General features: G+C 37.7%; 1 non-coding gene across 1 annotated transcript; it reads right to left on the reverse strand.

Moving 5' to 3' along the window:
- Window positions 1-8,187: 8,187 nt before the first annotated feature.
- Window positions 8,188-8,259, reverse strand: Trnaa-ugc (transfer RNA alanine (anticodon UGC)). The gene has a single exon. It is a non-coding gene; the product is annotated as a tRNA-Ala (tRNA).
- Between the last annotated feature and the right edge of the window lie 5,372 nt (window positions 8,260-13,631).

Genomic DNA, 13,631 nt, shown 5'->3' on the forward strand with positions numbered 1-13,631 from the left:
ATGTTGGGGGGGACAAACACAGACACACAAACACACATACATATATATATATATATATATATATATATATATATATATATAAGATGGGCTTCTTTCAGTTTCTGTCTACCAAATCCACTCACAAGGCTTTGGTCGGCCCGAGGCTATAGTAGAAGACACTTGCCCAAAGTGTCATGCAGTGGGACTGAACCCAAACTATGTGGCTGGTAAGCAAGCTACTTACCACACAGCCACTCCTGTCTGTTGATTACAAGACATAATTCTTTTATTGTTCTGTTTCTTCAACTGAAATTGTTTAGATGCATCATGCAAATCAATTTAGGCAATAACTTACCCAAGATATCAGATTGAGCTGTAAAGGTTTTAGAGATTTCTTCAATTTCATCCTTATAGCTAAGGACAGGTCTTCATTTATTGAGGTATTGCTCTGCTTGTTAGCTTTACAAAAAAATTTTTGGAATATGGGCATCTTTCATTTGAACACGTCCTACCCATCTGCACTGAATACTCAACAGCATACATTATTTACATTTGACAGTTGTTCTCATCTTGTTTGTTGTTAACACAACATTTCGGCTGATATACCCTCCAGCCTTCATCAGGTGTCCTGGGGAAATTTCGAACCTGGGTTCTCATTCCTAAGGTATTTTGTGATATTATTATTATATTGATATACCCTCCAGCCTTCATCAGGTGTCTTGGGGAAATTTTGAACCTGGGTTCTCATTCCTAAGGTATTTTTCGGTGTTATTATTATTATTATTGAGTGAGAGAGCAGTGCATGCCATCAAAGTGACACTGGGGTAAAATATACGAAGTCCATTATACCCATCATGACTACCAGTTTGATAAGGGTACACCAGGTACATGCATCACAACCATGTATGCGCGACATGGTGATCTCATATCAAGATAAACAGCGCATGACCTCACTGGTGGGGCCCAGTTAGAATTTTCTTCAGGTCGAGTAGCCCATCCCACTCGAAAGGTCCCTGAATAAGGTTTGTTTAAGAATGTTGAGCAAAACACTCATGTTTCCAAAGGTGAATTATTCAATCCCCAAAGAATTCCTCTCAACACATGGCTATGATGCTCTCCCACTACTTCTACTCATGATCAGAGATGCACATATCGTCAGCCACCAAGGGACATGCTCAACTGGTTAAGGTCAAACAACTGATAAGCAAATCTGTGGTATTGAACGGAATACTTGCTGTAGCCCATCTTTTTATACCAAGACAAAACAATGTACATGATAACACTTTTATTATTATTATTATTATTATTATTATTATTATTATTATTATTATTGTTATTATTATTATTATTATTAAGATTATTAATAATAATAATAATAATAATAATAATAATAATAATAATAATAATAATAATAATAATAACATCAAAAAATACCTTAGGTTCGAAATTTCCCCAAGACACCTGATGAAGGCTGGAGGGTATATCAACCGAAACGTTGTTAACAACGAACAAAATGAGGACAAATATCCGTCAAATATAAATAATGTACATAATTCCTCATCTCTTAAATATAGAACTGTACTCAACAGCATGTTTTTTTTTTACTAGAGATATCACATTTCTCTAAAATGTTGATATTTGATATCTTATCTTACCATTTTTGTATTGCAGATATTGTGCAGGCAACACATGTGAAAGGATTCAGGTTTCTCTATTATATGTCCGTCATAGTCCATACTTCTGTTTTCAAACCAACATTATGTTCAGCCCACAACTGATGGGAAAGTTTTCCAAAAGCACTTGTAGTTTTAGATATTCTAACATCAACTTCATCACCAAGAGTACTCTTAAAGTTACTGTATTTCCAAACTACTTATTTGACTGACTTATTTGAGTGGCTTGCTGTAAATCATCACATTTGAATCTTGAGTATGTTCCCTCCAATGGAATAGAACTTCAGTCTTCCTGATTCTGATAGTCAGTCCAAATGCACGAACTGCTGCAATAAACCTGCCAACTGTATCTTTAATTCCCTCAAATGTATGAGGAATCGAAGTGCTAAGAAAATCACTTAGAATCTCTTCCTTGATCTTTTTCTTTGATCTAAAACTTGTTCTTTTAGGTTTAGCAGACCACCTTTTGCGCAAAACTGAAATTTTGCACCTTCATGGTAATCCCTAAAAGCATCATTGAAAAGAATATGGAAGAAAGTACAGGAGCTAAAACACAGCCCTGTTTGGTTCCAGTTGCAACAGAAAATACCTCTGAACATTGACCATTAGATATCACTGTTGCCATGGAGGCGCAATAGCCCAGTGGTTAGGGTAGCGGACTCGCGGTCATAGGATCATGGTTTCGATTCCCAGACCGAGCGTTGTGAGTGTTTATTGAGCTAACGCTCCCCAAGGCTCCGGCAGGGGATGGTGGCAAACCCTGCTGTAATCTTTCACCACAACTTTCTCTTACTTCCTGTTTCTGTTGTGCCTGTAATGCAAAGGGTCAGCCTTGTCACACTGTGTCACACTGAATATCCCCGAGAACTACGTTAAGGGTACACGTGTCTGTGGAGTGCTCAGCCACTTGCACGTTAATTTCACGAGCAGGCTGTTCCGTTGATCGGATCAACTGGAACCCTCGTCGTCGTAAGCGACGGAGTGCCAACAATCACTGTTGCCATCATTCTTTTCTGCAAAGATACTATTATCGTTTTATCCGGACGACCAACTTTTGACAGAAATCTTCCAGAGCACCCCAAGATTCACTGTATCAATGTTAGAATATCTAAGGTTACATGTGCTTTTGGAAAACTTCACCATTATTCAGGGGATGAAAATGATGTTTGACTGAAAACTGAAATAAGTGTATACAAATCTTGTATTTTGAGCACACTTTTGTATGGAGCAGAAGTATGGACTAACTATGACAGACATATAAAGAAATCTGGAATCTTTCACTTGTGCTGTCTGCACAATATCTGCAACACAAAATGGTAAGATATCAAATGTCAACATTTTAGAGAAAAGTGAAATCTCAAGTATCAAAAACATGCTGTTGAGTATTTGGTGCAGGACATGTTCAAATGAAAGATGTCCACATTCTGAAAATTCTTTTGTGTAGCCAACAAGCAGAGCAACACTTCAGTAAATGAAGTTCTGTCCTTAGCTATAAGGATGAAATTGAAGAAATCTCTAAAACCTTTACAGCTCAATCTGATATCTTGGGTAAGTTATTGCCTAAATTGATTTGCATGAAGAGTAAAATGTGCTATGACACATCAAAACAATTTGAACAAATAAAACAATAATATCATGCATTCAACAGAGACATTTGTCCAATTCCAGGCAAAACCAAAATCATCACTGTTGTCCCCATTGTGACTTTGTTGTAAAATTTATTCCTGGACTCAAATTATATTCACGCAACCATTGCAGCTTTTCTTTTCTTTTTTAATTGTTTTTTTCTTTTTTCTTTTTGAAATCTCCTGAAGTACTCGTACATCAAAATCAACAGGAGCAAAGCTTCATAAAAATTATACATGTATACATACATAAAAATTATACATATATATATACATGCATACATATATATATATATATATATATATATATATATATATATATAAATATAGAGTAGTGGTACAACAAGGCACCAATGTTTACTGGAAATAACAGTCGGTAAATTTATGATGCTATCGTAAAACTTCACTGTTTATATACTGGCAAAGATGTGTGAGGGAAGTGAACATAAAAAATTGTGCCTCACCTGTAGGAAGAACATTAGATAAATGGACAACCCAGAATCAGATAGTCTAGTACCTAGGTTTCGAACTCTTCAAATACGTTTGTTTATCATAAATTTAATTAGTCTTCTTTAGCTAGATTTATCTGGACAATATTTCAAATGTTGCTACATTAATGCCAGGTAGAAATATAGGAAAAATAGAAGTTGAAAATGCACTGAAAATAATTAAAATATCTTTATTAATATATTTAAAGCTCTAACCGGTTTTTCAGTTTACACTGATTTTCAAAAAGTTCAGATAGAAAGACATGGCTTATGTCGCAGCTTTCTTGCTTCTGATTAGTGTTTGAAGTTTGCCCTGTTTTTATAGGGAGTTTATGGCTCAAATTAGTATATGTTTTGAATAGGATTTGATTGGTAGAGGATAGTCACATGACTCATCATCATCATCGTCATCATCGTTTAACGTCCGCTTTCCATGCTAGCATGGGTTGGACGATTTGACTAAGGACTGGTGAAACCGGATGGCAACACCAGCCTCCAATCTGATTTGGCAGAGTTTCTACAGCTGGATGCCCTTCCTAACGCCAACCACTCAGAGAGTGTAGTGGGTGCTTTTACGTGTCACCCGCACGAAGGCCAGTCAGGCGGTACTGGCAATGGCCACACTCAGAATGGTGTATTTTATGTGCCACCCACACAAGAGCCAGTCCAGGGGCACTGGCAATGATCTCGCTCGAAAATCCTACGAAGGCCAGTCAGGCGAGCATTATAAGTTAAGGCTGACACGGTTGACTGTACATATCCAAACAATCAATACTCTCTCTCTCTCTCTCTCAATATATATATATATATATTTATATACACATGTATAAAAGTGAGTTTGGAGGAATATATTATCTAGGCAGATACTATATTAGCTCTCAGTCAGGATGCTATCCAAATGCAACAGTCAGTATTCAATGTCTGTGCTACAATTAGTTGTTAGTCGCTCTGTGAATTCTTCCATTGAGTAATTCCATGTGTCCTACACTGGACTGTAAAAGTTCCCTGAAGTCATTGTAGTATGTTGTATATAACTGTAAAATAAATTTTGCGAATGTACGAGTCTCCATACTCCTTATTATTACAATGGGGAACAGGGTTTTTGTAGTCTGATGCTGGAGACATGTTTCCTACTAATTTCAGGGGTGCTGATTTCAAAAATGAAATCCGTTTTGCTCTATCATCTCAAGATTTTTCACAAACTGAGATGTCCATTTTTCAATATTTCTGGTATTGTCACCATTTCTAAGGATAGATTTGACTTCATCCAATGCGAACCCATGTATGGAGCTTTACATAACTTTGAAAACATAGCTTTTCAATGTTATTTAAAGTAAATACGACTACAAAAGGGAAAACAAAAACTCTTTTACTTGTTTCAGTCATTTGACTGTGGCCATGCTGGAGCACCGCCTTTTAGTCGAGCAAATCGACCTCAGGACTTATTCTTTGTAAGCCTAGTACTTATTCTATCGGTCTCTTTTGCAGAACCGTTAAGTTACAGGGATGTAAACACACCAGCATCGGTTGTCAAGCGATGTTGGATGGGACAAACACAGACACACAAACATACACACACACACACACACACACACACACACACACACAGACACACACACACACACACACACACATATATACATACATATACATATATATGGTGGGCTTCTTTCAGTTTCCGTCTACCAAATCCACTCACAAGGCTTTGGTCGGCCCGAGGCTATAGTAGAAGACACTTGCCCAAGGTGCCACGCAGTGGGACTGAACCCGGAACCATGTGGTTGGTAAGCAAGCTACTTACCACACAGCCACTCTAAATAAAAAGTATCAAAGTTGAGTAACATCCACTATTTTCGACCTAACCAGTTTCAAATGTCATGAGGATCACATAAATGTCCTTTATACAATTAGATGTTAAAGAACAACATATTGTTGTGGTTCTTGACACCATACATCTCATATTTGAAGAATTTATCTGCAGATATGCCCACACTTTGCTTAATTTAATGTGACTGTCATTGCAAACTAGACAAGACATGTTTTACTGAACTTTTAACTGTCTCTTATGAAAACTGGTATTTTGAATGTGCCCTTAATGTTTTGATTGTGAGGTCACATGGGTTGAGGTCATATTTCATTAAGCATGGTCAAAGAATTGTAAAATGAACTTCATGGTATGTATGCTCTTTAAGGAACTTTGCCATCATAAATCTGCATTTGTTTACTTTATAACTGTTGACTATTTTGAAAATGCTTTCTCAGCTGACAACTGGCTTGAATATGTTTTGTGTTTCAGAAATATGGCCAGTTGCGAAGAGAATGTAAAAACAGTCTTGATGCCTTCTGCTTATTTCTGGATTAAGCAGTGAAACAAAATCACAGATTTTGTGAAGAAAGCTTAACTTATTTCCTTACTTACTTTAGTACAAAACTAGGTGACAAGACAAAGCTTGGGTGCCCCATATAGTGTGCAAAACATGTGTTGAAACACTGAGACAGTGACTGCTTCAAATGCTTAAGCAGAAAGTTTCCAGCTTTGTCTTGAGAAAAATAAGGTTGGGGTGTTTGATGGGCCACATATCAGGTGACTCTTACTGGACGAGCTATTTTTGGAGAGCATGTCTGGCATTGAAAAAAGAAGCATGGAGTGCTTTTGTTGCAATTGTATCTGATTTCTTGAGAAACAGGAAGCCATCCAGTTATGAAGATTTTGTGCAAACCCTGTTAACCAGTTTTCAAGAACTGGGCTGCAGCATGAGTGTAAATGTGCATTTCCTGCACAGTCACCTGGACTACTTCCTTGAAAATCCTAAGGCAATAGTGATGAACAAGGAAAGAGATTCCACCAAGACATTGAGAACATAGGGACTAGGTATCAAGGCAGGTAAAACACCAACATGGTGCTGTCTATTGTTGATCACCGCAAAGAGACTGTCATGATGCAATTTATTCACACAAAGCAACAAAGAGAAAGTTCATTCCTTGAGTAGTTCAAACTCCAGTTTGACAGAAATATCTATTCTAAGATGTGTAATTAAACATTTTGTGTAATATATCTGTAAAACAATAGAAAGTACTGTTTGGTTTGTGTTAGTTTCTTATTTCAGTATTCTTTTCTACTCTAAGCACAAGGCCCAAAATTTTGGGGGGCACAAGGGCACTCTAAGCACAAAGCCTGAAATTTTTTTTGTGGTGGGGGTACGTTGGCCAGTCGATTACATTGACCCCAGTGTATAACTGGTACTTAATTTATTGACCCCGAAAGTATGAAAGGCAAAGTCAACCTTGATGGAATTTGAACCCAGAATGTAAAGGCAGACGAAATACCGCTAAGCATTTCGCCCGGTGTGCTAACGGTTCTGCCAGCTCATCGCCTTATTATTTCGGTATTGCATTTAATGGCAAAATTGACATTTTTTGGTAAAAAAAAAAACGAATTCCTATTTAACAAAAAACTTGACATGATAGAAAATTTCTAGGGGCTTTTCTGAACCCAACACCATCAAATCATGGAGGATTAATTGTAAAAAGCAAAACAACTAAAAAATTTCTTTTTAAATGTTCATCAGTGTTATTACTGTTGATATATACATATGTATGTATGTGTGTGTGTGTGTGTGTGTGTGTGTATATATAAATAATACAGAATGGGACAAGAACGCAAGACATCCAGACAGTTAGGTGATACATGAAAGGGACAAAACATCCAGATAGACGATACAAAGAAAACACGGACAGGTCATTCGGAGTTTTCTCTCTTCAGTCGAGATCCAGATTATCCTTGCAATTTCGGCTGGTTATATATATATATATACTACACTCTCTGAGTGGTTGGCGTTAGGAAGGGCATCCAGCTGTAGAAACTCTGCCAAATTAGATTGGAGCCTGGTGTTGCCATCTGATTTCACCAGTCCTCAGTCAAATCGTCCAACCCATGCTAGCATGGAAAGCAGACGTTAAACGATGATGATGATATATACATACTGTTTTACTCTTTACTCTTTTACTTGTTTCAGTCATTTGACTGCGGCCATGCTGGAGCACCGCCTTTATAGTCGAGCAAATCAACCCCAGAGCTTATTCTTTGTAAGCCTAGTACTTATTCTATCGGTCCCTTTTGCCGAACCACTAAGTTATGGGGACGTAAACACACCAGCATCGGTTGTCAAGTGATACTGGGGGGACAAACAGACACACAAACATATACGCACACATACACATATGTATACATATATGACGGGCTTCTTTCAGTTTCCGTCTACCAAATCCACTCACAAAACTTTGGTCGGCCTGAGGCTACAGTAGAAGACACTTGCCCAAGGTGCAACACAGTGGGACTGAACGCAGGACCATGTGGTTAGTAAGCAAGCTACTTACCACACAGTCACTCCTGCACCTAAAAAAACATCTGTATTACAGATTTGGAGATGTTGGGTATCGAACCCAGGTCCTTTTGCATGCAAAGTGAACGCTCTACCACTGAGCTACATCCCCTATATACATATATGTATGTATATTTTTTATGAAGCTTTGCCTCATGTATGATGGTCACTATCATCGATTTAATTGCTTGTGTATGTATACACCTAAGCAGCATTTATATTTTTAACACAGTTGACACTGCCAGATTGAATGATACTGCCCAGGTGTCAATACTATAGAGATAATTGTTTGGCAGCTGATGATGGGCATACACATTTGTTATGTCTGATTGTGAATTTCTTATATCTTAGTCTAGTTATTATGGGTTGCACTTCTTTGCCATAAGGTGGAAAGTGTTTGTAGGTTCATAGTTTGCGAAGATCACATACATTGGTACTGCTTTTTCTTCATAGATAATTTTATTAAGCTTAGATATTGGTGTCTAGTTTTGGGAGGTTCTGTGGCATGTGTGTGTGTGTATGTGTGTATGTGTGTGTGCCTGTGCCACCACTTGACAGCTGGTGTTGGTTTGTTTACATCCTCATAACCTAGTAGTTTAGTAAAAGAGGCCAACAGAATAAGTAAAGCAAATAAAGGTTACTTTCTTGAGTCATGTCGACTTATAAGGGCCAGTTTCCCTGTTTCATGGTGAATAAATTCCCCACCTAAATGGGACCCTAGTCCGAGCAACGTGAAATGAAGTGTTTTGCTCAAGAACACAACACATCAACTAGTCTAGGAATTGAAACCACAATCTTATGATCATGAGTTCAACACCCTAACCACTAAGCCACATGCCTCCAACTAATGAGTATGAGGCTTAAAAAGAAAAATAAGTCCTGGGTTCGATTCATTCAACTTAAATTTCTTCAAAGCAGTACTCCAGCATGGTCACAGTCCAGTAGCTGAAAGGTGTAAAAAAAAAAAGATTAAAAAGAAAAGAAGTTGTCGATTACTCATTAATCCTCATCAACCTTGACTGAGCAGAAATGTGATCAAAGTCATTCTGTGTGTGTTTTTTTTTTTTAGGGATATCAAAAGGTTGATTGATCTGTTGACAGAATCATTAGGGCATTGGACAAATGCTTTGCAGCATTTGTTCCGTCTCTTTGCATTCTGAGTTCAAATCCCGCAGAGGTTGACTTAATCTTTCATCTTTTTTGGGGTGAGTAAGGATGGGAGGGAGTGATAAACTAAAGAACCACTCACATACAAAGTTGATTTCTTGCCCTCTCTCCCTCAGTCTTTCTTTCTCTCTCTTCCTCCCCCTCTCTCTTCCCTTGCTCTATCTCTCTCTCCCTCTCTTACTCTGTCTTTCTTTCTCTCTCCCCTTGCTCTGTCTCTTTTTCTCTCTCTCTCTTCCCCTCTCTCTCTCCCTTGCTTTTTCTGTCTTTTGCTGTCTCTCTCTTCCTCTCTCTCCCTCCTTCTTTCTCTCTCTCCCTCTCTTACTCTGTCTCTCTCTCCCTCTCTTACTCTGTCTCTCTCTCCCTCTCTTACTCTGTCTCTCTCTCCCTCTCTTACTCTGTCTCTCTCCCTTGCTCTATCTGTCTTTCTGTCTCTCTCTTCCTTTCTCTCCCTCCTTCTTTCTCTCTTTCTCTCACTATCTTGCTCTTTCTTTCTCTATCTCCCTGCCCTCTCTCTCTCTCTCTCTCTCTCTCACTCCCTCTCCCTCCCCCTCTCTTTCTTGCTCTCTCAGAACTAACTAACCTCAACTTGATTATTCTCATTCTCATTAGGATGCCAGCTGAATACTTAGTCTGGATAAAAGAGAAAGAGCTGAGTCAGGGAATAACAACCATTTTTCTTCTTCCTTTTCATTGAGACTATTCACAAAAACTAAAGAGGCTGACATGGTGGGTACAAATAAGCCGATGTACTGAGCAGTGTGCAACAGACTATGGACTAAATTAACCCTAAACCCTTTTGATACCAACCTGCCTGAGCCCCCACCCCCACTCCACCGCAGTTCTATGAGATAAACTCACCCATTTTAAAGTAATCTAAATTAAAACCGTCTATCAAAATTTCAAGTAAATTTATCTTCGAAGAACCAGCTTAATAACGACAAAGTTATTTGGCTAAATTCTTGATTATTTTCAAAATTAGCTGAAACAAAAGCAGTTTGTTTTTAAACAGGAATACAGTAACGGATGTGTCAAGAATTCCATTATTCTACTGTGCCTACTCCTGTTTGTTTTTTTTTTAAGATAATAGAAAGTTATTTGAAGAAAAATTTGGTGGTTATTTGTTGTTGGTTAAGCAATCAGATAGCAACACTAGAGGCACTAGGGCTGATAGCAATATATAATGCTTGAAGATTGTTAAGTGAATGCTAAGTGGTTGGAGAGCCAAGCCTGTGATATATGCTGAATTCTCAATAGGAATTTTTCTGTCTGATCCATCTTATACTGGCTTGTTCTCTAATAACAGGAATCTACCAAGCTGACACACTCTTCACTCGGTAATTGAAGAATAAGTCTTTTGTAATCTAATAAAATAAACTAGCTAGTAACTGCTATCACAAACAAACAATTAATTCAGAATGAGCCTCTTCATGGCTGCCAATGAGGGTGTCCTCTTCATGTTTGGTCAACTTCCTCAAAATAGCAGCAAAATCTCCTTCACATTACACTTCACCATCTTGAAAAGGTTATGTTGGACAAAAGAGTTTTGTATATACAAAGCAAATAGAATATTCATGGCTGGAATGCTTTTGGTCATAGGTCCACCGGATCAGGACTACCTGAGGTTTAACTACAATGACAAACAAACAAATGAAATTAAAATAAACCAATCAAATTTTTAAAAGATATTTAACCCTTTAGCATTTAGATTGCTTTGTCAAATGTAATGCTTATTTATTCACATTGTTTTTAATTAACCTTGCATTCTCTCATAACTTTGAGATTCCAATGATGTGATTGTTAATTTTTTTAATGACATTATAGAGTGGGTGTGAGAGGCTTGGATCTGGCCAATTTGAACATAAAAAGGGCAGAATATTTGGGTTGGATATGGCTAATTTAAATGCTAAGAGGGGGATGTTTTTATTTGTTGTTGTTGTTGTTGTTGCTGTTCCAATGTAGGAATTCTGTTGGGGTAAACCTGCTTTTCTCTGATACTGTGTAGTGATTATGTTATTGAAGGAGACTCAGTGCTATGTTGTTATTAACCCTTTTAACATTCAGATTACTCAGTCAAATGTAATACTTATTTATTCTCATTGTTTTCAATCAATCATACACTGAGATTTCAATGAAATGATTGTTTAGTTTTTAGAATGGCATTGTAGGGTAGGTGTGAGAGGCTAGATCTGGCCAGTTTGAACATAAAACAGGTAGAATATTTGGGCTGGACATGGCCAGTTTAAAAGCTAAAAAGAAGAGGTTTTTACTTGCTTTGTTGTTGCTGTTCCTATGTAGAAATTCCGTTGGGGAAAACCTGTTTTTGTCTGATATTGTGTAATGATTGCATTGTTGAAGGAGACACAGTGCTTTGCTGTTATCAATCCTTCAGCATCCAGATTACTCAGTCAAATGTGATTCTTATTTATTCAGATTGTTTTGAATTGATCATAAATTATCTCATAGCTTTGAGATTTCAATGATGTGACTGCTTAGTTTTAGAATGACATTGTGTGATAGGTATGAGAGGCCAGATTTAGCTAGTTTGAACATAGAACAGATAGAATATTTGGGCTGAATATGTCTAGTTTAAATGCTAAATGGATATCTGTGTGTGTATAATCCTTTATCGTTCAGATTACTCTGTCAAATGTAATGCTTATTTATTCACATTGCTTTGAATTAAATTAATCATGCACTATCTTGTAGCTTCAAGATTTTCAATGGTGTGTTTGTATATTTTCAGAGGGACATTGTAGTGTAGGTATGAGAGGCTGGATCTGGTCCATTTTAACATAAATCAGGTTAAATATTTTGGCCAGATATGGTCAGTTTAAATGCTAAAAGGGTTAAATATTTTAACTTCATTTACAAATATTTTTGTGTGACCTGGAATTGAAACTTTACAAAACTGATATTCAAGTCCAGTCCACATTTGTATCAGACCCTGGTTATCAACCAATCAGCTGGCAGTAATATCATGCTATATAAGAACATGGTCAAATTTTCTATGACCTTTCCACTTTCTATTAAGACAAAAGCTCATCGAGAGCAGCTGCAGTCATTAGACTGTGGCCATGCTGGAGCACCACTTTGAAGAATTTTTAGTTTAACAAGTCGACCCCAGTACCGTTTTTTTTTTTTTTCTTAGCCCAGTATTTATTCTATCAGTCTCCTTTGTCAAACCACTAAGCTAAAAGGATGCAAACACAACAACACTGGTTGTCAGGTGGTGATGAGAGACATCTGCAAATACACAAACACACACACACATACATATATACACGACAGGCTTCTTTCAGTTTCCGTCAACCAAATCCATTCACAAGGCTTTGATCGGCCTAAGTCCATAGAAGAAAACAATTTGCCCCTGTGCCACATAGTGGGACTGAACCCAGAACCATGTGGTTGGGAAGCAAACCTCTTACCACACAACCACGCCCATTCCTATATTTTAAGTGAACCCAACTACAAAAGAAAGGAAATCTTTCCTCATAATATCAAACCAATTCTTCTCAGCATCTCGAGCCTTGCTAGTCACTACTACGCTCGTTTTTCATGTCCTTTGATCTTCTATAAGTAGTTATTAGATTATATTCACTATCCCCTCATTCTCCTCTTTTTTTTTCTTTTTTTTTGTTTCAGTCATTTGACTGTGGCCATGCTGGAGCACTGCCTTTAGTTGAACAAACTGACCCCAGGACTTACTCTTTGTGAGTCTAGTACTTATTCTATTGTTCTCTCTTTTGCTGAACTGCTAAGTTACACCAGCATCGGTTGTCAAGTAATGGTGGTGGGACAAACACAGACACACAAACATACACACACACACATATATATATATACGATGGGATTCTTTCAGTTTCCTATTTCTTTATTGCCCACAAAAGGTTAAACATAAAGGGGACAAACAAGGACAGACAAAGGGATAAAGTGCGTAACTGGTACTTAATTTATTGACCCTGAAAGAATGAAAGGCAAAGTCGACCTCAGCAGAATTTGAACTCAGAACGTAAAGACAGATGAAATACCGCTAAGCATTTTGCCCGGCGTGCTAACATTTCTACCAGCTTGCTGCCTTTTCAGTTTCTGTCAGTTTCCTTCGGCTTCTTTCAGTTTCCTTCGGCTTCTTTCAGTTTCCATCTACTAAATCCACTCACAAGGCTTTGGTCGGCCCAGGGCTATAGTAGAAGACACTTGCCCAAGGTGCCACACAGTGGAACTGAGCCCAGAACCATGTGTTTGGGAAGCAAGCCACTTACCACACAGCCACTCCTGTGCCTACTCCTGTTCAATAAATCCTAAAATATACGATTGTGT

The sequence above is a fragment of the Octopus bimaculoides genome, chromosome Z, assembly GCF_046866305.1.
Source record: "Octopus bimaculoides isolate indiv1 chromosome Z, ASM4686630v1, whole genome shotgun sequence".
NCBI classification, from domain to species: domain Eukaryota; kingdom Metazoa; phylum Mollusca; class Cephalopoda; order Octopoda; family Octopodidae; genus Octopus; species Octopus bimaculoides.